At 45.7% G+C, this 24,457-nt stretch overlaps 1 protein-coding gene across 1 annotated transcript in view; it reads left to right on the top strand.

Annotated features, from left to right (window-relative positions):
• The window catches only part of PTP4A3 (protein tyrosine phosphatase 4A3), a 100,353-nt gene that overhangs the window by 19,222 nt on the left and 56,674 nt on the right, over nt 1-24,457 (top strand). Inside the window, exon 2 of the mRNA XM_039366825.1 lies at nt 3,459-3,566. The gene's annotated coding sequence lies outside the window, so the exon portion shown is untranslated. The remainder of the gene's footprint in view (nt 1-3,458; nt 3,567-24,457) is intronic.

The following is a 24,457-nucleotide window of genomic DNA, read 5'->3' as shown; positions in this document are numbered from 1 at the left end:
CCACTGCATCTAGATACAGTAAGTCCCCAATTAATGGCCGCTCATTCAGCGACCAGTCAGAGTTACGAACGCGCCGAATGAGTAGCAGTTACGATCAGTTGTTGACGTCGTGACTCCAGGGCTACCTTCGGCAAAGCTTTCTCTCTTTTCACCTTGCAGTCCTTCATCACCTCATTTCACATTCGTTCAGGACAAAGATCCGGTTCTTTGAGTTCTCGGCAACCAGCCGTAGGGGACAAGGGCGTTCCTTGTGCGAGAGTAAGCGAACTCCTACTCAACCCAGTGGGGAGGTTAGCTGGGGATAAATCTCTCACCCCATTGAGGCCAGAGCAACCAGTGGGCTGCGCCAAGGTCCTTGTGACATCCTTGTGGCTTGTTAAGGACGCCCTTAACGTCCTTTTTCTGCCTCTGCAAACCGTTAATAAGCAAACATTTCTTTTGAAAAAGCCAAGGTAGGTCTCGGATAAGGTTGCGTTGGCCGTGTGGTGTTCCTAAAGGGAGAGGGTGCTGTAAAAGGTTTTATAGTGACGATGATGATGATGGAAGGGACCTTGGAGATCATGTAGTCATTCACTAAGTGAACCGTTGTAAGTTGAGGACTATCTGTATGTTGGGTCGTTTGGTGAAAGGCACCCCTTGCAAGCAAGTTGCAACCCTGAGTTAAGGAGGGGAATAGAATAGAAAATAGAATGTAGAATAGAATAGAATAGAATAGAATAGAATAGAATAGAATAGAATAGAATAGGGAGTAGAACAGAATGGAATGGCATGGCATAGCATAGCATAGAATAGAATAATAGTTGGAAGGGATCTTGGAGGTCATCTAGTCCAACCCCCTGCTCAGACAGGAAACCCTAGACCATGGGTGGGCAACCTTGCTTTTTTATGACTCGCAGACTTCAACTCCCAGAATTCCTGAGCCAGCCATGCTGAGGGGAAAGGGAGAGTTTCCATGCTGAGTCATGCTGGCTTAGGAATTCTGGGAGTTGAAGTCCACGAGTCATAAAAGGGCCAAGGTTGCCTACCCCTGACCTAGATGATAGAGAGATAGATAGATAGACAGATAGACAGACCGACCGACCTATACCAGGGGTAGGCAACCTTGGCTCTTTTATGACTCGTGGACTTCAACTCCCAGAATTCCTGAGCCAGCCATGCTGAGGGGAAAGGGAAAAGTTTCCAAGCTGAGCCATGCTGGCTCAGGAATTCTGGGAGTTGAAGTCCACCAGTCATAAAAGAGCCAAGGTTGCCTACCCCTGGCCTAGACCATTTCAGACAAATGAAATTGTCCAATCTCTTCTTTAAAAGCAACTGAGCTGAGCAGCAGGCCCTGGAAAGGCTGCAGCTGGATCTTTTCTGTGTCTGCAGCCATATCACTTTCCTTAGGACTACCTCACAGTGCTCTTGTGAAGTCAAAAGCAGGGAAGACTGAAAGACCGGTGTTGTAACTTTGAACAGTCACTAAATGAACACTTGTAAGTTGAGGACTATCTGTATGTCAGGTCGTTTGGCAAAAGGCGCCCTTTGCAAGCAAGTTGCAACCCCGAGTTAAAAGTGGAATAGAATGGAATGGAATGGAATAGAACAGAACAGAACAGAATAGAATAGAATAGAATAGAATAGAATAATAATAGAGTTGGAAGGGACCGTGGAGGTCTTCTAGTCCAACCCCCTGCTCAGGCAGGAAACCCTATACCCATGGTGGCGAACCTATGGCATAGGTGCCACAGGTGGCACCCAGAGCCCTCTATGTGGGAATATGCACCATCGCCCCAGTCCTAGGCCTTCAGCTGGGTTTTATATAACCTTTTCGCTTTAGTCCTCCGCCGCCGTGTGCAAAAAAAAAGGTTCAATCAATCAATCAATCAATTTCAACTTCTTGAGAGGGGGGGGGGAAGATCTTGCAAAGTTGGAATTGATTGATTGAACTTTTTAGTACCACCCAGTCTTCCCTTACCACTGCAGCCATGCCCACCCAATGGGCCACGCCCACCTGGCACCCGACGATATATAAGTGGGTTTTGGGTTTCAGTTTGGGCACTCGGTCTCTAAAAGGTTCACCATCACTGCCCTATACCATTTCGACAAATGGCTGTCCAGTCTCTTTTTAAAAACTTCCAGTGTTGGAGCATTCGCAGCTTCTGGAGGCAGGTTGTTCCGCTGGTTAATTGTTCTCACTGTCAAGAAATTTATTCCGGTGCTAGATTGGTTCAAAAAATATCAAACCAAATTTAAGACATGGTGACTTTACTGTGTACAGGTGGTCCTCAACTTATAACAGTTTGTTTGGTGGCTGTTCGAAGTTACAACGGCACTGAAAAAAAGGGACTTGGGACCATTTTTCGCACTTAACGACCGTTGCAGCATCCCCGTGGTTACGTCATGAAAATTCTGCTTCATATTTATGACGGATGCAAGCATCATGTGATCCTTTTTTGCAACCTTCTGATAAGCCAAGTCAATGGGGGAAGCTGGATTCACTTAACAACCATGTGACTAGTGATTCCCTTAACAACTGTAGCAAGAACGGTCGTAAAGTGGGGCAAAATTCCCTTAACAAATGTCTTCGCTTAGCCACAGAAACGTCGTCCTGAATTGTTTTCGTATGTTGAAGTCTACCTGTATTTCTGTTTATATAACTCTAAACCTTCGGTTCAAAAACTCAAATTTGGTCCCAAGAAAAGTTAGCAGAGCTAAATCTTCGGAAACTTTTCTGGAACAAGAAAAGGACCCAGGTGGCTGCAGAGATTAGATCTTTATTTTTAGCGGACTTCCTCCGTTGATTAAATTAAAAGCTTCATTAAATAGCAGATTTGTGCAAATAGTTGTCAAACTGCCAAGTAACTACCCAAACAACTTCACCACCGAGGAGGCTTCGTGGTCAAGTCAGCTTGGCATCCTGTTAAACTTTCTGGTCGGAAGGCTAAAAATAATTAGATAATGAGCAGTACTTTCCTGGAAAGATTATTTTTAAAATCTAGCCATGATCATTTTTAGGATAGAATGCCCACCTGTCTGGTTCCTTGTCTGAATATGACTGTGTTGTATAGTGCAGGGGTCCCTGACCTATGGACCGCAGACCAGGCTGCAGGCTCTTGGCCAGTGGGCCGCGGAAATGGCTGGCCAACGCGCACGCACATCATACGTCCTGTTTTTCAATGCCATTGTAACTTCAAACAGTCACTAAACGATGCTGTTGTAAATTGAGGACTACCTGTATAAGCATTATATGGAGGAATAATTAGCCCTTCTCTGTTTTGAGGCCCCAACGTTTGCATCAATGAGCATTATGATCCGAATAATGGTTTTTCCTAAGGATTTAGTCCCAAGTCACTTTTTTTCAGCCCCGTTGTAAATTTTGAACATCGCTAAACGAGTGGCTGTAATTTGAGGACCGTGTGCGTTGAGGTTCAGTTTGGTGGGTGTAGAAATTTCAACACATCTCCTTTCCTTTCCAGGTGCGGCTGGCACACTGTAACTTGGAAACAAGTGCCAAGGATGGCTATCCGGGAACAGAGATGAAACGGCTTCATCTGCCACCGTTCTGGGAATCCGTGCCAGTTTAGGTAAGGGTGGCAGGGGTGGATTGTGGGCAAACGGTGGGAAGCCGTGCGTAAATAGCTGGTTTGGTTTAGACACCCAGCCACCCCATGCTTCTGCTGCGAATGTTTCCATTTCCATCCGTCGCTCAGTGAACCCATCGCTCGTAGGTTGATGGGGGATTTCACAGGTATTCAAAATGTGGGGAGCTGACCTTTGTTGCTCGTCGGGGTATCTGCAATATGAGAATCGAAAGGAGAGTTCGGGTGAAGGGATTAAAAGTGGGCCAGAAAGGAAATCACACCACAAGGAGAGGCAGGGAGATTTGCTTCCTGAATCCAGCTGCTCCTACCCCGTGTTTCTCCGAAAATAAGACCAGGTCTTATATTAATTTTTGCTCCAAAAGATGCATTAGGATTTATTTTCCAGTTAGGTCTGATTTTCAGGGAAATACGGTACTAAATGGGTCTGGCTGGCTGACGATCTTAACTGGGGCTTATTTTGGGGGTGGGGCTTATATTACGAGTGTCCTGAAAAAAAATCACACTAGGGCTTATTTTCCGATTGGATCCTGTTTTCGAGGAAATACAGTATTATTGGCTTGTATTTTTGGGGATTTGGGATAAGATTCAAGGCTTTTGGTTCGTAAACTTTTGGGACGTTTTCCATCGTGAGTTGCAAAAAGTTGACAATTGACCCCGGGACACTGCGACCGTCATAAATACAAGTCAGTTGACAACCGTCTGAATTTGGATCATGCAACGGTGGGGGGGGGGGTGCTGCAGCGGTCATAAGTGTGAAAAAAGCAGTCACTAAATGAATGGTTGTAAGTCTGCTTGTAATACAGTGAGGTCTTTTGTGCAGTGTGGATGGAAATAGCCACAACATACATCGAACAAGTATTTTTCTGTCTCATTTTTACGCCCATAGGAGATGACAAGTGCTCTATGGACATTCCTTGGTGAAGGTAGTCCTCATTTAGCGACCACAATTGAGCCTGAGATTTTGGTCGCAAGTCATTAAGCTGGTCACTGTGGGACATGAACTTGATTTCACAATGGCCTTTATAGCTGTCGTAAAGCGAGACACCACGGTCATGAAGGGAATCGCGTTTGTGAAGCGAACCACCTGGTTGTTGAGCAAATCCATTCTCCCGAATGGGTGTTGTTCACCAGAAACTGACAAAAAAAAAAAAACAACCCGCTGCTGGTGTCTGGCCACTGGCCACAAATGTTAAGTCAGTTGCCAAGCCCCACAAATAAATTCATGTAACGGGGGGGGGAGGGGATGTCAGTCATAGTTTCAAGGAGGGTCCGATCATAACTTAGAATGGCTGTTATGTCTCATCACACTTGGAATCCTGCATCCAGTTTTGGTCACCACGATGTAAAAAAGATGTTGAGACTCTAGAAAGAGTACAGAGAAGAGCAACAAAGATGATGAGGGGACTGGAGGCTAAAACATATAAGGAACGGTTGCTAGAATTGGGTATGTCTAGTTTAACGAAGAGAAGGACGAGGGGGGACATAATAGCAGTGTTCCAATATCTCAGGGGCTGCCCCAAAGAAGAGGGAGTCAAGCTATTTTCCAAAGCACCTGAAGGCAGGACAAGAAGCAACGGGTGGAAACTAACCAAGGAGAGAAGCAACCTAGAACTAAGGAGAACTTCCTGACAGTGAGAACAATTAACCAGTAGAACAACCTGCCTCCAGAAGTTGTGGATGCTCCAACACTGGAAGTTTTTAAGAAGAAACTGGACAGCCATTTGTCCAAAATGGTGAAGGGTTTCCTTCCTGAGCATGGGGTTGGACTAGATGACCTCCAAGGTCCCTTCCAACTTTTATTATATTATTATTATTGTTATTATCGTAGCAGTGATTTCATTTTTCAGTTGTGTTGGATTTTGACTGACAATGGTTTAAAAACGTGTGGATCCTGCTGTTGATAGGTATTTATAGTTGAGTTCGTTTTGTTTTTTTAACAAGTGTGAAATCTACCTGCTTTATTATACAGATAGTCCTCGACTTAACAATGATTCATTTAGTGGCCGTTTGAATTTACAGTAGCACTGAACAAATGGGATTTAGGATTATTTTTCATACTTAAGACTGTTGCAGTTTCCCCATTTTGGTCACATCCAAATTCAGACGCTTTGGCGACTGACTCGTATTTATGACGGTTGCAGCATCCTGGGGAGTCATGGGATTCCCATTTTGGCGACCTTCAGTTGTGGCAAGGGAGGCCGTAAAACGGGTCAAAATTCACTTAACAAATGTCTCGCTTAGCAACATAGATTTTGGGCTCAGTTGAGGTGGTGAGTTGAGGACTACCTGCCAATCATTTTCAGTCATTTGTTCCTAGGAAAAGAAGATTAAAACAATTCCCATCAGGTCCTTTAATATATGGGGGAAATTACAATCTGTTTCTAAGCGTGGGTTATCTTTATTAAAAGTGACAGCTGCCTGGAATCTCCGTAGCTATTGGGCAGAAAAAGTGGGGTTTCAGAGCAATATTTCATGTTTTCTTTCTTTTTTTGAATTTACGACTTATTGTCTTTATTTGATTTACAAGTTGGCAAAGATTCAAGCTAGTAACGCAGGTTGGATTGTTGCCAGATGACACTAAATCGGCTGAATGAAACAAGAAAAGTGATATTCAAGGCCATTAAACCATTTGGTGAAATGTTTTTCAAAGCATTAACTTCGTGATTATAACCTTAATCACCAAGCCAGCCTGATGCTGAACGCTTCCTAAGAAACACGACAGCGGTAAAACTGTGAAATGCATTACTGAATTACTGCCATTTAAACGTTATAATGAATGGTGCTAAGTAACGGTTTTATGAATCGGAATAGTTTAATGAATGTTTCTTTCCCTTTGGCGTTTATTCAGGAAACTGAAAAGCTTTTAAAAGTGCAATTCCGATAGGGAAGAATTAATAATAATAATAATAATAATAATAATAATAATAATAATAATAATAATAATAAAGTTGGAAGGGACCTTGGAGGTCATCAAGTCCAACCCCCTGCTCAGGCAGGAAACCCTATACCATTTCAGACAAATGGCTGTCCAGTCTCTTCTTAAAAACTTCCAGTGTTGGAGCATTCACCGCTTCTGGAGGCAGGTTGTTCCACTGGTTAATTGTTCTCACTGTCAGGAAGTTTCTCCTTAGTTCTAGATTGCTTTGGGGAACATGGCGTTGGAGGCCTCCACCTGTGTCCTGAACAACGAATGGATGGATTTGAGAACTTAAAACCAGGTCCCTTGGGATGAAAGAGGAGAGTCTACTCCAATGCATCAGGGAAGCCTGAGCGATGTGGGGTGGAGGAAACTTTTTCAAGATGGGGGAGAAACAGACGAGAGAGCAGGATCCTGCAGGAAATGAGGAGGACCACCCTCGTCCTGTTGGGTGATCTGCATTTCAAAGCAAACCACATCAGAAGGGCTTGGAAATGGAGGGACCCCCTTGGGTTGGGAAATTGGAATTCTGCTGAAGAATGGTTAGCAAAATGAGTCCCTCATGGACCGTCAGCATTGAATGCTTCCATGTGACCTCCGATGGATTAAGGAAAATCTGTTCTTCCTGGTGAAGGAATCGGATAGGACAAGACAGGACCGGACTGGACCTTGGAGGTCTTCTAGTCCAGCTCCCCACTCAAGCAGGAGAACCCATACCATCTCAGACAAGTGACTGCCCAGTCTCTTCTTAAAAACCTCCAATGATGGAGCACCCATGATTTCTGGAGGCCAGCTGTTCCACTGGTTAATTGTCCTCACTATTAGGAAGCTTCTCCTTAATTCCAGGTTGCTTCTCTCTTTGATCAGTTTCCAACCTTTGTTTCTCGTCCTGCCCTCTGGTGCTTTGGAAAATAAGTTGATCCCCCTCTTCTATGTGGCAGCCCCTCAAATACTGGAACACTGCTATCATGTCATCCCTATTTCTTCTTTTCTTTAGACTAGCCAAACCCAAGTCCCGCAGCCGTTCTTCGTATGTGTTAGCGTCCAGGCCTTGGATCATCTTAGTTGCTCTTCTCTGAACTTTTTCCAAGGTCTCGACAAAGAAAGAAAGCTTTCGTGCTACGGGTTCTGGGGAACGTGTCCATGATGCTTGACGATGGTCTCCCTCCACCTGAGATGTCCAAAGGGGACATTCCTTGACTAGGAGGTGACCGTTCCTGATTTCTTCTCCCAGTTTTGGTTTTTGTGTTGCTTGCCTGTGGACTTCGTTGATGGTTTTCCAAAACCCTTTTCAACCATTTGTGACTCCATCTTTCTTCAGGTGGTGTCCTTCAGATGTACAGGTGGTTTCTCGGCTTATGACCACAGTGGAGCTCCAAATTTCTCTCGCTCAGCGAGACCTTTGTTAAGTCACTCCTCCCCCATTTTACGATCTTTCTTTTGCACCGTTGTTAAGTGAATCACAGTTAATCAGTTAATCACGGTGATTAAGTAAATCTGGCTTCGCCGTTGACTTTGCTTGTCAGACAGTTGTAAAAGGGACGCTGCGATCGTTATAAATGTGAATCCGTTGCCAAGCATCCGAATGTAAATCACGTGACCACGGGAATGCTGCAACGGCTGTTAAGTCTGAAAAAACGGTCCTAAGTCACTTTTTTTAGCGCCAATGTAACTTCGAACAGTCAGTAAATAAATGGTTGTAACTTGAAGACTATCCCTAATAAAATACAGGTAGTGTCAACGATCTGGCTGGTGAATTGAATATTGAAGAAATTCTACAGCCTTGCGGTGCCGTAAGAGAGAATCTTTATTGCAGTGGTTCTCAACCTTTTTAATGCCGCCACCCCCCAACCAGTCATAAGTCGAGGACTACTCAACCGGTCGTAAGTCGAGGACTACTCAACTGGTGCAGCACCGTTTGCAGAACGGGACTTTTGGCGGGCTCAGCAGGGCAGAGACAGCCTGGACAATTCCTATTGGCTTTTGAAAGCCAATAGAATTAGACTCTATTCAAGAGAGTCTATTCTATTGGCTTTCAAAAGCCAATAGAATAAAAGGGAGTAGCACAGCTAAGGAAAAGGGGGGAAAAATGGCAGACAATGTTGTTTGGCGACCCCCATGAAATGGTCGTTCGACCCCAAATGGGGTCCCGACCCACAGGTTGAGAACCGCTGCTTTATTGAGTACACATCCCGGCACTGAAGAAGCAAAACCAACTCTAATTTTCCTGCACGAAAACCTGCTTAGTGAACAATGGTTTTTCATAACCCTCGCCCATCATGTGTTCACATGGCCCAATCACCTGCTTTCTGTTTGTTATGGGAACGGTCCACTTCTCCGTCAGACACCTGCTTTCGGTGATCTTGGGTTTCACGATCCGTAGACAGCTTCTTGAAACTTCCCGTGTCTTTCCCAGGCTCTCCCTCCACCCCCCCCCCCCAGTTTCTGTGGCAAGTTGAGCAGCGACAGAGAGGTTAGCAAGCATCTCAGCAATTCAACCTTGACAGATAGGTTATTTCAGACCTCGGTTTCCAAAATGCAGATTTAAGCTGGTTTGGGTAGAGAATAGATCTTCACATAGACAGACGTGAGTATTTTTGGAAATAGTCCCACTGGGCAAATATCACTGTCCCGGCGATCGCAGAGGGTGGATTATCTATTAATAACCTTACAGGTTGGGAGAAGAGGGGGCTGAATTCCCTCTCCCCCCATCAAGGTATCCCCTGGGTTTCAACGAACCGCAATGGCCTAATTTGTCCCTTGCCAAGTTTATATCTGGCATTCAACCGCACGCAAATGCATCAAAAGCCCATTGCATGTTACCATCCAAAAGCACAGAGATACAGGAAGTCCTCCACTTCACAACCGCCCCACGTTTTTGTTGCTAAATGAGACATTTGCTAAGTGAGCCTTGCCCCCATTTTATGACCTTCCTTGCCGTATTGGTTAAGCCAGGGGTAGGCAACCCAAAACACTCAAAGAGCCACTTGGACCCGTTTCCCATCAAAAACAAAACACTAGGAGCTGCAAAACCCTTTTGATATCTAAAAGTACGATAACACTGCATATATCCTTTTTTACTTTTTATGTATGTGTGTGTGTGTGTGTGTGTGTGTGTGTGTGTACACACATACATATATATCTCATAAAGGTAAAAAAGGATGTATGCAGTGTTATCTTCATTTTAGATATCAAAAGGGTCTCTCTGTGCCTCCCTCTCTCTCCCTCTCTTTCTTTCTGCCCTTGATCTGCCAGTCCTCTTCCTCCATTCTCTTTCTCTCTCTCTCTCTCTCTCCTTCTTCTCTCTCTCCTTCCCTTTCTCTCTCTTTCTTCCCCCCCCCTCTCCTTCTCTCCAATCTTCTGCTCACCTGGCAAGCTGGCTTCAAGCTGTTCTCCAACAAGCTCAGGGGTAGGCAACCTCGGCTCTTTTATGACTCATGGACTTCAATTCCCAGAATTCCTGAGTCAGCATAGCTGGGTTAGCTAGCTCTTTCCTGCTTCCTGCAGAGACGCAGCAAAGGGAGGAGCCATGCCCCAAAAGATTTTCAGCTTGTCGGAGAACACAGTGAGTCCACTCTCTTTTTTACACACACACACACACACACACACACACACACACACACACACACAAAGACAGAGACAGAGAGAGAAGCAGGGAAGTGCAAGTGCCTCTCTCTGTCTCTGTCTCTCTCTGCAAATGGCAGACGAGGCTGGGAGCCACAGGGGAAGGCTCAAAGAGCCACATGCGGCTCCGGAGCCGCAGGTTGCCGACCTGTGGGTTAAGCGAACCACTGCCGTGGTTAAGTTAGTAACTCGGTTATTAAGTGAATCTGGCTTTCCCCGTGGACTTTGCCTGGCTGAAGGTCACAAAAGGGGATCCCATGACTCCCCCCAAGTCACGCTGCAACCGTCATAAATATGAGTCAATTGCCAAGCGTCTGAATTTGGATCATGCAACCATGGGGATGCTGCAACGGTCGTAAGGGTGAAAACGGTCTTAAGTCGCTTTTTTCAGCGCCATTGTAACTGTGAACGGTCACTAAACAATGGGTCGTAAGTGGAGAACTAGTTGTATCTGTGTTGTACCAAATGCTTTGTTAACTGTCTGTAAACTTTTTTTTCTCACCCCCTCCCCAAAAACAATCCTAAACTAGACAGTTCTCTATGGCAGGGCTTTTCACCCATTGTACCACTTTTAGAATATGGCAACATTCGAGTGCCACCAGTCGCCTAGCAAGCTGTCAAAAACTTGATGACCAACAAAAAAAGGAAAAAAGTGATAAAGTACAGGTAGTCCTCTACTTACAACATTTCGCTTAGTGACTGTTCAAAGTTACAATGGCACTGAAAAAAGTCCCCCCAAGCCCGCTCAGCGGCACGCCTGCCCGCTCAGCGGCACTCTTCCTCCTGTCTGAGGTTTTCATTGTTGTGAGCATTTCTGTTGAGTATTGGCAGCGGGGGTGTGGTAGGGGGGTGTTTGGTTTTTATTCCCCCCCATCTGCTGGGTGGTTGCAGCAGGTTTTGGTCACTTCACATGACCCTGGGACACTGTGACCGTCATAAATATGAATCAGTTGCCAAGCATCTGAATGTAAATCACAAGAGCCTGGAGATGCTGCAACATTCCAGCTGATCGGCACTTCTTCTGGGCTCAGCAGAAGCGCCAGGAGCAGCGCCGAGCTCCAGCTGGAGCCTGGCGCTGATCCTGGCACTTCCACTGAGCCCTGATAGCCCCGAAGAAGCGCCGATCAGCTGGAAAGAAGCACTGATCCTGGGGCTTTCGTTGAGCCCTGACAGCCCTGCAGCTCCAGCCGTCTCTCTCTCAGGCTTGTACGATGCTGCCACCGGTTCAGCTCATTCCCCTCTCCTGCTACCACTTTTCTAGGATGGTCGCGTACCACCTGCCAGATGCCAATGTACCATAGGTGGTACCCGTGCCACTGGTTGAACAGCCCTGCTCTATGGGATGGATTGCGATCCATGAAAATGCAAATTTTCACAGAATACTTGATCCTCGGATCTAGGAGGAATCGTGGTGCGGTCTTCCCAGTGCAGTGGAGATCACGACAGATAGTCCTCGACTTAACAACAGTTTGTTTAGTGACCGTTCGAAGTTACAACAACAGCACAGGAAAAAAAATGACATGACCGTTTTTCACACTTAGGACCGTGGCAGCATCCCAGTGGTCATATGATCAAAATTCTGACAACTGGTTCCTACTTACGACGGTTGCAGCATTCCGGGGGTCACGTGATCCCCTTTTGCACTGACAAACAAAGTCCACGGAGGAAGCCAGATTCACTTAACAACTGTGTGACTAACTTTACAACTGCAATGATTCCCTTAACAACTGTGTCAGGAAAAGTTGTAAAATGGGGCAAAACTGACTTTAAAAATGTCTCGTTTAGCAACATAAGTTTGGAGTTCAATTGTGGTCGTACGTCGAGGATTACCTGTATTCCAAGGGTGATCTTACAAGCAGTGCAGTGGAGATCATTATGGGGAGTCCTTGACTTACAACCATTTGTTTAATAAGCGTTCCAAATTGCAACAGCACTGAAAAAAGTGACTTGTGGCCATTTTTCACACTTAACGACCATTGCAGCCTACCCATGGTCACGTGATCATAATTCAGACGCTTGGCAACTGACTTATCTTTATGATGGCTGCAGTGTCCTGGGGTTGTGTGATCCCCTTTTGCGACCTTTTGACAAGTTAGTGGGGAAGCCAGATTCTCTTAACCAGCTGTGGCGAGAAAGGTCATAAAATTGGGTGTGACTCACTTAACAACCGTCTTGCTTAGCAACAGAAATTTGGGGACTTGTGGTCGTAAGTAGGGGACTCCCTGTATTTATACCTAATGAGTTACTCTAGGCTCTGGTTATTTTATTTCACTTTTCATAGAGATCGATAGCTCTCAAGGTACTATTTGTATTTATATTAATTATGGGCGTTTGTGCGCTCTGGAGCACCCTTCGTCGTTGCTTGAAATACATGCATGGTTATGTTTGATTTGTCTCAGTTCTAAATATTGGCTTTTTTACTCGGTTGACAATTGAGCCGTGAGCTGATTTTGTGAAGGAGAATTTTGCAACAGTTGTGTTTTTATTTTGATCTGTACCACGCCCTCATAAAGATGTGCAATAAAGACACATTGCTGTTGTTATTGAAGTCTGTCTGTGTCTGCTTTACATTCCGACCGAGATCCTGCAGAACAGCTTCAAATGTTGTTGCTCAGTGTTGTTGCTTCATATTATCCTGTGTGATTTAAAGCTCTCGTTCTCCAATTTCTGGAGAACATCAAGATTTCAACTCTGCTTACAAAGACTCAGCAGTTTTCTTAGACCAAGGGAGGGAGGAAGGGAGGAAGGAAGCCCCCTTGCAGTGAGATGGGTGGCAAATTGTTGTTGTTAATTACGAAGTCGTGTCCGACCCATCACGACCCCATGGACAACGTTCCTCCAGGTCTTCCTGTCCTCTACCATCTTCTGGAGTCTATTTAAATTCACACCTACTGCTTCAGTGACTCCAGCCATTCATCTCATTCTCTGTCGTCCCCTTCTTCTATTGCCCTCCATCTTTCCCAGCATCAGGCCCTTCTCCAGTGAGTCCTTCCTTCTCATTAGGTGGCCACAGTACTTGAGTTTCAACTTCAGGATCTGGCCTTCTAAAGAGCAGTCAGGGTTGATCTCCTCTAGGACTGACCGGTTCGATCGCCTTGCAGTCCAGGGGACTCGCAGGAGTCTTCTCTAGCACCAGAGTTCAAAGGCCTCAATTCTTTGGCGCTCAGCCTTTCTTATGGTCCAACTTTCACAGCCATACATTGCAACTGGGAAAACCATGGCCTGGACTATACGCACTTTTGTTGGCAGGGTGACGTCTCTGCTTTTTAGTATGCTGTCTAGCTTTGCCATAGCTTTCCTCCCCAGGAGCAAGCGTCTTTTAATTTCTTGGCTGCAGTCCCCATCTGCGGTGATCTTTGAGCCCAGGAAGATAAAATCTGTCACTATCTCCATTTCTTCCCCATCTATTTGCCAGGAATTAAGAGGGCCAGATGCCATGATTTTGGTTTTCTTAATGTGGGTGGCAAATAAATAAATATAAAAGAAGTGTTGGGAAAAACAGGAGGGGGTTATAAATTAAAGATAACCTAAAACAGGGGTCCCCAACCTGTGGGCTACAGCCCACTACCGGACCGTGGCTTCTTGGAATCAGTTCATTACACACCTGGAGTAAAGACTGGAGGATTACACCTGAGAGCTGTTGAGTCAACTGAGTTGTCTGGGTGAGCCCAAAAGCTGGAGATCTTGCTGACTCTCTGAGGTCTGAATTTAAGCTCGTGTTTAGCCTCCAGCTTGCACCTGGTGCCAGCTGGAGAGGCAACTTTCTCATGCCCATGCTAGCCTTTGGCTTGCCCTGGGAGTGTAAAAAGTACCCAGGTTTTCCCCGGAGACTCCCACACAAACTCTCTCTCTCTCTCGCTGGCTTCACGCTTTCTAAAGTCCTCTCTGCCTTTTGCAGTTGTGCCAAGTAGTTTTGCAATTTTTCTCCTATTCAAACTCCTATTATTTTTTGTTAGCTTCAATCAAGTCAGCGGTCCAGATGTTACTGGGTTGTTCACCTCTGTAAGGAAATAAGCAATCACATGGATAGTCCTTGACTACCGGACACAGCTGAGCCCAACGTGCCTGTTGCTAAGCGAGAGTTGTTAAGTGAGTTTTGGCCCCGTTTTGCGGCCTTTTTTTGCGTTCACTGAGTCCCTGCAGTTGTTGCGCTAGTAGATAAAATAAGAAAAGATGAGATAACCTTTATTGTCAATTTTTTACTGTGGGCACAACAACACACATCAAAAGTGAAATTTAGTTGCCTGCTCTTAAACTGAACACGTACATGACACACACCTAAACATACTATATAGTAATAGTAATAGTAGTAAAGTTGGAAGGGACCTTGGAGGTCATCTAGTCCAACCCCCTGCTCGGGCAGGAAACCCTACACCATTTCGGACAAATGGCTGTCCAGTCTCTTCTTAAAAACTTCCAGTGTTGGAGCATTTACTGCTTCTGGAGGCAGGCTGTTCCACTGATTAATTGTTCTCACTGTCAGGAAGTTTCTCCTTAGTTCTAGGTTGCTTCTCTCCTTGATTAGTTTCCACCCGTTGCTTCTTGTCCTGCCTTCAGGTGCTTTGGAAAATAGCTTAATTCCCTCTTCTTTATGGCAGCCCCTGAGATATTGGAATACTGCTATCATGTCCCCCCTTGTCCTTCTCTTCGTTAAACTAGACATACCCAATTCTCGCAACCGTTCCTTATATGTTTTAGCCTCCAGTCCCCTAATCATCTTTGTTGCTCTTCTCTGTACTCTTTATAGAGTCTCAACATCTTTTTTACATCGTGGTGACCAAAACTGGATGCCGTATTCCAAGTGTGGCCTTACCAAGGCATTGAAGAGTGGTATTAATACTTCACGTGATCTTGATTCAGTTCCACTATTAATTCAATGTCCTAATTTCCTAATCAGCTGGCCCAGCCCAAGGCAGTTAAGGCACCCACCGGGCCCCACACGTGCCAGCAACCGTCCCTGCACCCGCTGCTGCCCCGCTAGGCTTACCTTGGCCGCTGCCCATTTGGGGCGGCGGCAGGCAGGCCCAGTCGCTTCTGGGTAGCCGCGGCGGCATAGGGCGACCACCGGCTGGGCCACCAGCTGGCCCAGCCCAAGGCAGGTAAGGCACCTGCCAGGCCCCCCACATGCCAGCAATCTTCCCTGCGCCCACCGGCCTCCCACCCCCGGCCCTCTTTTACTTACTTTTTAGTTGCTCAGCAGGGAGGGAAGCTCTGCAGACTGTTCCCCTTGCAGCACCGTTTGCAGACTGGGGCTTTTGGTGGGCTCAGCAGGGCAGAGACAGCCCTGGACAATTCCTATTGGCTTTTGAAAGCCAATAGAATTAGACTTTGTTCAAGAGAGTCTATTCTATTGGCTTTCGAAAGCCAATAGAATAAGAGGGAGTAGCAGAGCTAAGGAAAAGGGGGGGAAAAATGGCGGATCGCGTTGTTTGGTGACCCCCGTGAAATGGTCGTTGGATCCCAAATGGGGTCGCAACCCACAGGTTGAGAACCGCTGCTTTAGATTGTAATACAGGTAGTCCTTGAGTTACGACAGTTCGTTTTAGCGACAGTTACGACTGTTTTAGTGACGGTTCACAGTTACAATGGCCTGTGACCGTTTTTTCACCCTTAGGACCGTTTCGGGCTCCCCATGGTCACATGATCAAAATCCAAACACTTGGCAACTGGCACGTACTTAATGTGTCCCGGGGTCACACTGATCCCCTTTTGCGACGTTCTGACAAGCTAAGTCAGTGGGGAAGCCACTTGACAGCCGTGTTATCAACTTACGGACCGTCGTGATTCCTTGAACAAGAACAGTCGCAAAATGGGGCAAAAAACTCCCTTAACCACTGTCTCGATTAGCAATGGAAATTTTGGGCTTTGTCGTAAGTCAAGGACTTCCTGTGTCTCACTTCCCAAGTCTTAAGGCCCTACTGGGATTAATCTCCTTGGAAGTTTTTAGGTGACCCAGAATTTTGGAAGAGCAAAAGTCTGTGTGAGGTGAAAACGGTGTGGGGCTTTACAGCTGTGGCAATACAGATGTTGTTTCTGCGCCCATGATATCTTCCAGATGCATTGCGGTTGCAAGCCTCTGGCTCTGCTGACGCATCTGGAGGACACCAATTGTATTATCTGCGGTTCTGTCAAGACCCAGCGGACTGGCGCTTCCTTATTTTAATTTTCAGATTAATCCCTTGGGTGAGCTCCACCTCCAGGATTCATTTTCGCTGCTCTACTGGTGGGAGGCCACCAAGAGAGCAAATAATAGTTTTCTGCTTAAAACATTTAAGACTATGTTAGAGGAAAAAAATTACAATGATGGAAATAACAGAGACCCTAAGAAGGCAAAAACAATCGAGAAAACACCTGGGCCAGACGGACTACCAGCGGAGTTATATAAAACCCTACAACAGTGGTTCTCAACCTTTTTAATGCCGCGAACCCCAACCGGTTGTAAGTCGAGGACTACTCAACCGGTCGTAAGTCGAGGACGACTCAACTGGTGCAGCACCGTTTGCAGAATGGGACTTTTGGCGGGCTCAGCAGGGCAGAGACAGCCTGGACAATTCCTATTGGCTTTTGAAAGACAATAGAATTAGACTCTATTTAAGAGAGTCTATTCTATTGGCTTTCAAAAGCCAATAGAATAAAAGGGAGTAGCACAGCGAAGGAAAAGGGGGAAAAAATGGCGGACTGCGTTGTTTGGCGACCCCCGTGCAATGGTCGTTCACCCCAAATGGGGTCCTGACCCACAGGTTGAGAACCGCTGCCCTACAAGATATACTTAAGTGAACCGTTGAAAGATGTTTGTAATGAACTTTTGTTGGAGGCTAAACTCCCAACCACATGGATGGAAGCAAATATTGCTTTAATACCAAAAGAAGATTCAGATTGGACACAGATTAAACAAAACTGTAGACGGATGTGGATTATAAAAATTTTACTTCAATAATGGCAGAGAGACTGAAAAAAATATCTAATTGAATTTATACATCCAGACCGAAATGGTTTTCTACCAAAGGGACAAATTAAAAACAATTTAAGAGAGTTTTCTGCTTAACCCCAGCAGCTGTTTTTGTATGTAAACTACCGGCAGTTATTTTCCCGAGATTTTTCTGGCGCATCAAAGCATTAGATGAGAATACTTGTAGCTCAGGATTAAACTGTGGGGTTCTTAGTGCTTTCTGAGCTTGGTGGTTCTCTTGCAGACGTTTCGTTACCCGACTAAGTAACATAAGGCAGGCAGTCGGTCAAATCAGCCATCAACGGGCACATAGAGATGAACAGTGTCTACATGCCATTTAAAAGAGACAGTCAAAAAGCGAAGAGGGGCACAAAAGAGACCATTCCAGCATTCAACACCCAGATAATAATAATGGTGGTGGTGGTAGTAGTAGTAGTAGTAGTAGTAGTAGTAGTAGTAGTAGTAGTAGTAAAGTTGGAAGGGACCTTGGAGGTCATCTAGTCCAACCCCCTGCTCAGGCAGGAAACCCTACACCATTTCGGACAAATGGCTGTCCAGTCTCTTCTTAAAAACTTCCAGTGTTCCAGATAAGAAGAGGTTAACGTGATTAATACTAGACCAACAAAGAAGTAATTAATACTCCAACTGAGGAATTACTGACTCACACAATCAGGCTCACCGTAAAACGACACTGATAGGGTGTCTTTAAAGAGAGCAAGCTCCACTCCTTTTTAACACAGATCACGTTCCCTGGTTGGGTCATGAAAGGTCTGCAAGAAAACCGCCACGCTCAGAGAGCACCAAGGACCCCACCTCCACTTTGCATATGCCACACCCTTCTAGCACTGATAATGTTATCTAGTTGGGTCATGAAACGTCTGCAAGAAAACCACCAAGCTCAGAGAGCACCAGGGGCCCCACAGTGCTCTTCCTCCACCCCGCAATCCCCATGTCCTTCTAAGCACTGATGGTGTTACCTAGTTGGGCCACGAAATGTCTGCAAGAAAACAACCCAGCTCAAAGAGCATCAAGGACTCCATAGTCATTGTCATCCTCCCTCTTCCTCTTTCTCTCTCCACAAATCCCACTCCCATGTAGCACGGATGATGTTACCTAGTTGGGTCATGAAACGCCTGCAAGAAAACAACCAAGCTCAGAGAGCACCATGGACCCCAGCGTCCTCCTCCTCCACCCTGCAAACCCCATGCCCTTCTAAGCACTGATGATGTTACCTAGTTGGGTCATGAAACGTCTGCGGGACGACAGCCAAGCTCAGAAATTGCACTGAGGGCCCCACATTCCTTAACTTCGACATTGTAGTTAGAGGTACTCAGAAACTACACTGCTCTCATTATCCCACATCTTTATCGTCCTTAGATACTTCAATACTTAAGGTGGAAACACTCAAGTACGGTCAGTACAGTAACATCTCCAATGTTGGGAATGACCTTTGACGATGCATCTGCTCCTCTTTGCCGTTCACATTTCACTTTCCATCTGTTGGATAAAGGCTTTAACTCACGCAGGACTAGAGAACTGGCAGGTTGCCTCTTGGTCTTTACTCATCCGGCTCCTGTCTGGGTGCACGTAAATTATCGGGAATTTCCCTCCCCCCCCATCGCGTCAAGACATTTTCTGGCTTTGTGTAAGCTTGCGGGATTGGCAACCTGTTCATAGTAGCTCACCGGCCCATTGGCCCTCGTCCCAGACTTACTTTTTGGAGCGTATCTCTGACGTAGGTAAGGATGTTGTAACGGACAGAATTTACCTGAACGATTTGCATTTCAAACATCAGTTCAGTCAGTTTATCCAAATAATAATAATGGTGATGATGATACAGAGCAACAGAATTGGAAGGGACCTTGGAGGTCTTCTAGTCCAGCCCTCCTGCCCCAGCTGGAGACCCTATAACATTCTGAATAAATGACTGTCCAGTTTCTTCTTGAAAACCTCCAGGGATGGAGCACCCACAACTTCTGGAGGCAAATGGTGGCACTGGTTAATTGTTCTCATTGTCAGGAAATTTCTCCTTCGTTCTAGGTGGCTTCTCTCTTTAATGCATTTCCATCTGTTACCTCTTGTCTTACGTCTTCGTGAGATATTTTCAAGCCATGAAATGTACTGCTCCTGAGCCCATACTGTTTTTCACGTCCGTTTGCCTTTTATCCATATGAAATCCTTCTAGAAAAGGAACGTACAAAAAACATTCGGAGTAATAGAATAACAGAATTGGGAGGGACCTTTGAGGTCTTCTAGTCCAACCCCCTGCTCAGGCAGGAAACCCTATATTATTGCAGACAAATGGTGGTCCAATCTCTCCTTGAAAACCTCCAGTGTTGGATCATCCACCATTTCTGGAGGCAAATGGTTCCACTGATTAATTGTTCTAATTGTCAGGAACCTTTTCCTTAGTTTTAGATTGGTTCTCCTTGCTACTGGCATGTCTGAAGTCATACTTTTTTGTAAAGCAGCTAAAATGTAATGTGGATTTTAGTGCCCCTTGTCCAACTTACTTTCCTGTAGCTACAATTTTATTCTGAGAAAGATGCTAGTAAAGAAGAAGAAGAAGAAGAAGAAGAAGAAGAAGAAGAAGAAGAAGAAGAAGAAGAAGAAGAAGAAGAAGAAGAAGAAGAAGACGAAGAAGAAGAAGAAGAAGAAGAAGAAGAAGAAGAAGAAGAAGAAGAAGAAGAAGAAGAAGAAGAAGAAGTAGTAGTAGTAGTAGTAGTAGTAGTAGTAGTAGTAGTAGTTGGAAGGGACCTTGGAGGTCATCTAGTCCAACCCCCTGCTCAGGCAGAAAACCCTATACCAGGGGTAGGCAACCCAAAACACTCAAAGAGCCACTTGGACCCATTTCCCACTAAAAACAAAACACCGGGAGCCACAAAACCCTTTTGATATCTAAAATGAAGATAACACTGCATATATCCTTTTTTACCTTTATTATAGGTGTGTGTGTGTTTGTGTGTGTGTATGTATGTATGTGTGTGTGTGTGTGTATATATATATATATGTGTGTGTGTGTGTGTGTGTATACACACACATACACACACAGGTAAAAAAAAGGATATATGCAGTGTTATCTTCATTTTAGATGTCAAAAGGGTCTCTGTCTCTCTCTCCCTCCCTCTCTATCTGCCCTTGGTCTGCCACTCCTCTTCCCCCACTCTCTTTCTTTCTCTCTCTCTCTTTCCTCTCTCTTTCCCTCCCTCTCTCTCTCTCTCTCTCTCTCTCTCTCTCTCTCTCTCTCTCTCCCCCCCCTCCTATCTGCTGCTCACCTGGCAAGCTTCAAGCTGTTGTCCAACAAGCTCAGGGGTAGGCAACCTCGTCTCTTTTATGACTCATGGACTTCAACTCCCAGAATTCCTGAGTCAGCTTAGCTGGGCTAGCTAGCTCTCTCCTGTCCTTCCTGCTTCCTGCTTCCTGCAGAGATGCAGCAAAGGGAGGAGCTCCGCCCAGTCAGCTTTTCAGCTCCTCGGAGAACACTGTGAGTGCACTTTCTTTTACACACACACACACACAGAGAGAGAGAGAGAGAGAGAGAGAGAGAGAGAGAGAGAGAAGCAGGAAAGCGCAGTTGCCTCTCTCTGTCTCTGTCTCTCTGCAAAGGCAGAGGAGGCTGGGAGCCACAGGGGAAGGCTCAAAGAGCCGCATGCGGCTCCGGAGCCGCAGGTTGCCGACCTGTGCCCTGTACCATTTCGGACAAATGACTGTCCAATTTCTTCTTAAAAACTTCCAGTGTTGGAGCATTTACTGCTTCTGGAGGCAGGTTGTTCCACTGCTTAATTGTTCTCACTGTCAGGAAGTTTCTCCGTAGTTCCAGGTTGCTTCTCTCCTTGATTAGTTTCCACCCGTTGCTTCTTGTCCTGCCTTCAGGTGCTTTGGAAAATAGCTTGATTCCCTCTTCTTTATGGCAGCCCCTGAGATATTGGAACACTGCTATCCCCCCTTGTCCTTCTCTTCGTTAAACTAGACATACCCAATTCCCGCAGCCATTCTTCGCATGTCTTGCCACTTTGGAGAATAGGCTGTTGCCTTTTTCTTTGTGTCAACCCCTGAGATATTGGAAGACTGCGATCATGTCACCCCTAGTTCTTCTTTTCATTAAACTAGACGTACCCAATTCCTGCAACCATTCTTCGCATGTTTTAGCCTCCAGTCCCCTAATCAGCTTTGTTGCTCTTCTCTGCTCTCTTTCCAGAGTCCTTCTTAATCCATTGAACAAACAAGCCACTTTCCACAATCTTTGAATGAGCTTTCATAATTCTGCTGGTGTGAGTGGAACCATTAAACAGAATTCTAAAGTTTTCTCCCTTCGGTATATTCTGCTTTGCCTTTGAATGCAAATCCACTATAGATTTCCTGCCAGCTTCTTTCAAGTTTAATACAGCTGCCTCTTAAATGGGCAATTATACGACTTGAGGACTTCAGCTCCCAGAATTCCTCAGTCAGAATGGCTAACCTTGGCAATTATAAGAGTTGGGGACTTCAACTCCCAGAATTCCTCAGCCAGCATGGCTCTCTAACCTTGGCAATTATAAGACTTGGGGACTTTAGCTCCCAGAATTGGAATTGGCTGGCTAAGGAATTCTGGGAGTTGAAGTCCCCAGGTCTTAAAAGTTGCCAAGTCTGGAGACCCCTGTCCTAGAGCAGTGGTTCTCAACCTGTGGGTCGGGACTCCATTTGGGGTCGAACGACCATTTCACGGGGGTCGCCAAACAACGCAGTCCGCCATTTTTTCCCCCTTTTCCTTAGCTGTGCTACTTCCTTTTATTCTACTGGCTTTTGAAAGCCAATAGAATAGACTCTCTTGAATAGAGTCTAATTCTATTCGCTTTCAAAAGCCAATAGGAATTGTCCAGGCTGTCTCTGCCCTGCTGAGTCCGCCAAAAGTCCCGTTCTGCAAACAGTGCTGCACCAGTTGAGTAGTCCTCGACTTACGACCGGTTGAGTAGTCCTCGACTTATGACCGGTTGGGGGTCACGGCATTAAAAAGGTTGAGAACCACTGTCCTAGAGGGAATGAGTCTTGCACATATGTTATCCCACTGCCCAACTTCATCTATTTGTTCCCTTTTTTCTTCTTCTTGAAACTCCATGCATTTAATAATAAGTCTGAAAATAAACCCTTGCCACTGAGGAGAGAACAACTAACCGGGTGTTTTGAACGGCAGTCATACTACTTGTTTCGCAACACAAATCCTGTAAATGAGCATTGTGGCATCTTAAACTGACAGGCCCAATTATCCTTGCGTATGTTTGGGTGGATTGCAGCCACTTCTAGAAAGAAAGGATCTCTCGAAATCAATAAATGTGTACGTCGTAAAACAAGGCAAAATTCACTTAACAAATGTCTCCCTTAGCAACAGAAATTTTGGGCTCAACCGCAGTCGTAAGATGAGGACTGCTGGTAGAGTCCCATCTGGAAGCCATCTGTCAACCAGGGCACCTCCTGATGCAGCTGAGTCCAGCAAAATATCCCTTGCTTTTCTCTCTGTTCCCCAATTATCATTTGCCATTCCTCTCTAACCTGGTGTCGTGATTCCGTGCCAGCCTGTGCTCCCAACAGCTGAGTCTGGGAAATCTGAGGAGGAGGTGGAGGAGGCATTTGAAGGGCCATCAGGGGCAGAGGGAGTCTCTGATGAATTACAGGACTCACGGTTTGGTGCAGAGCCTGGGCCCTCCAGTCGTGTTCCTGATGAAGCTCAGCTGTGTGAGGAGAATGAGTCAGACTCGGAGGACTCACACCTGACGGACATGCTAATTGATGCTCGCACACGCCGGCAATTAGCAAGAGTAAATCAGCAGCAGTCAATACGGCAACTCCAGAGTAAAAGGAGAAGGCACTGAGAGGCAACGCCTTGGGACTGCTGTATAAAAAGAGGAGGTGTGGGCAGTGCTGGTTGCTGAAGGCAACCGTTTGCAAAGTACTTCATGGGATCCTGTTCCGTTCGTCTTGGCTGTGACTACTCTTCTGTTTGCATCGTGCTTCATGTGGACTATTTCCTTCATTTGGGTTGAGTTTGGCTGCTTTTGTTTCTGGACTACTTGGCAGGTTTGTCACCCGTATTAAAAGGGGTTTGTTTTGTTTTAAGTCTCCAGCCTATTTTATCAACGGGGTTGGTCCTTATGCCTTTAACAAGGACGGCTGTAGGCTGGGATAGAACACCTGGCATGCGCTTGATGTGTTGGCAGGCCGCCATGGAAATAGCGTGATCCTAAACTTATCTGCAGGGCATCGAGTTGAGGAAGGTTGTGTAACCTCCGTGGTGTGTCTCATGGGCCAACAAAGTTGATTCTCCTCTATGTGTACACACACACACACACACACACACACACAGGTAGTCCTTGACTTACAACCATTTTCTGCCTTCTGTTACTTATAAAGTAATAAAGGCAGGATAGAAAAAAGTAATACAAATTCCAAGTTTACTGCTGGCTTTCTTTGCTTCTTCCGACCAAGTACAAAGATGCCACTTTGATACCGAGTTGCATCATAGAGAAGTAATGACCTTCTCTGGACCTGTTTAAGCATTGGGAATTGTCAGAAGACAGAGGAGAGACTATTTTAAAGGCTTTTGGCAAGCAGTACCAAATTATTCTGTCGGTTTTTGAGGTCTGAAGCTGGAGACTCTGTGAATGTGTCGTGTGATTAAGGTTGGAAATACCCAGCAATTAAGAAACTCGGTTGCCTCAGAGCAATCAGAAATGTCTTTTTCAGCATCAAACACTGAGTTATAAGTATACACAAAGAGACAACAGAATAACAGAGCTGGAAAGGGACCTTGGAGGTCTTCTAGTCCAACCCCCTGCTCAGGCAGGAGACCCTATACCATTTCGGACAAATGGCTGTCCAGTCTCTTCTTAAAAACTTCCAGTGTTGGAGCATTCACTGCTTCCGGAGGCAGGTTGTTCCACTGGTTAATTGTTTTGACTGTCAGGAAGTTTCTCCTTAGTTCTAGGTTGCTTCTCTCCTTGATGAGTTTCCATCCGTTGCTTCTTGTCCTGCCTTCAGGTGCTTTGGAGAATAGCTTGACTCCCTCTTCTTTGGGGCAGCCCCTGAGATACTGGAACACTGCTATCATGTCCCCCCTTGTCCGTCTCTTCGTTAAACTAGACATACCCAATTCCAGCAACCGTTCCTCATATGTTTTAGCCTCCAGACCCCTGATCATCTTCGTTGTTCTTCTCTGTACTCTTTCTAGAGTATCAACATCTTTTTTACATCGTGGTGAACAAAACTGGATGCAGGATTCCAAGTGTGGCCTTACCAAGGCCTTGTAAAGTGGTATTAATACTTCGCATGATCTTGATTCTATCCCTCTGTTAATGCAGCCCAGCACTGTGTTGGCTTTTTTGGCAGCTGCAGCACACGGCTGGCTCCTAT

The sequence above is a fragment of the Crotalus tigris genome, unplaced genomic scaffold (genome assembly GCF_016545835.1).
Source record: "Crotalus tigris isolate CLP2741 ecotype Arizona unplaced genomic scaffold, ASM1654583v1 scf7180000020425.245734, whole genome shotgun sequence".
Taxonomy (NCBI): Eukaryota; Metazoa; Chordata; class Lepidosauria; order Squamata; family Viperidae; genus Crotalus; species Crotalus tigris.
The sequence above is the reverse complement of the archived record's forward strand: the minus strand, read 5'-3'. Positions and strand labels throughout refer to the sequence as shown.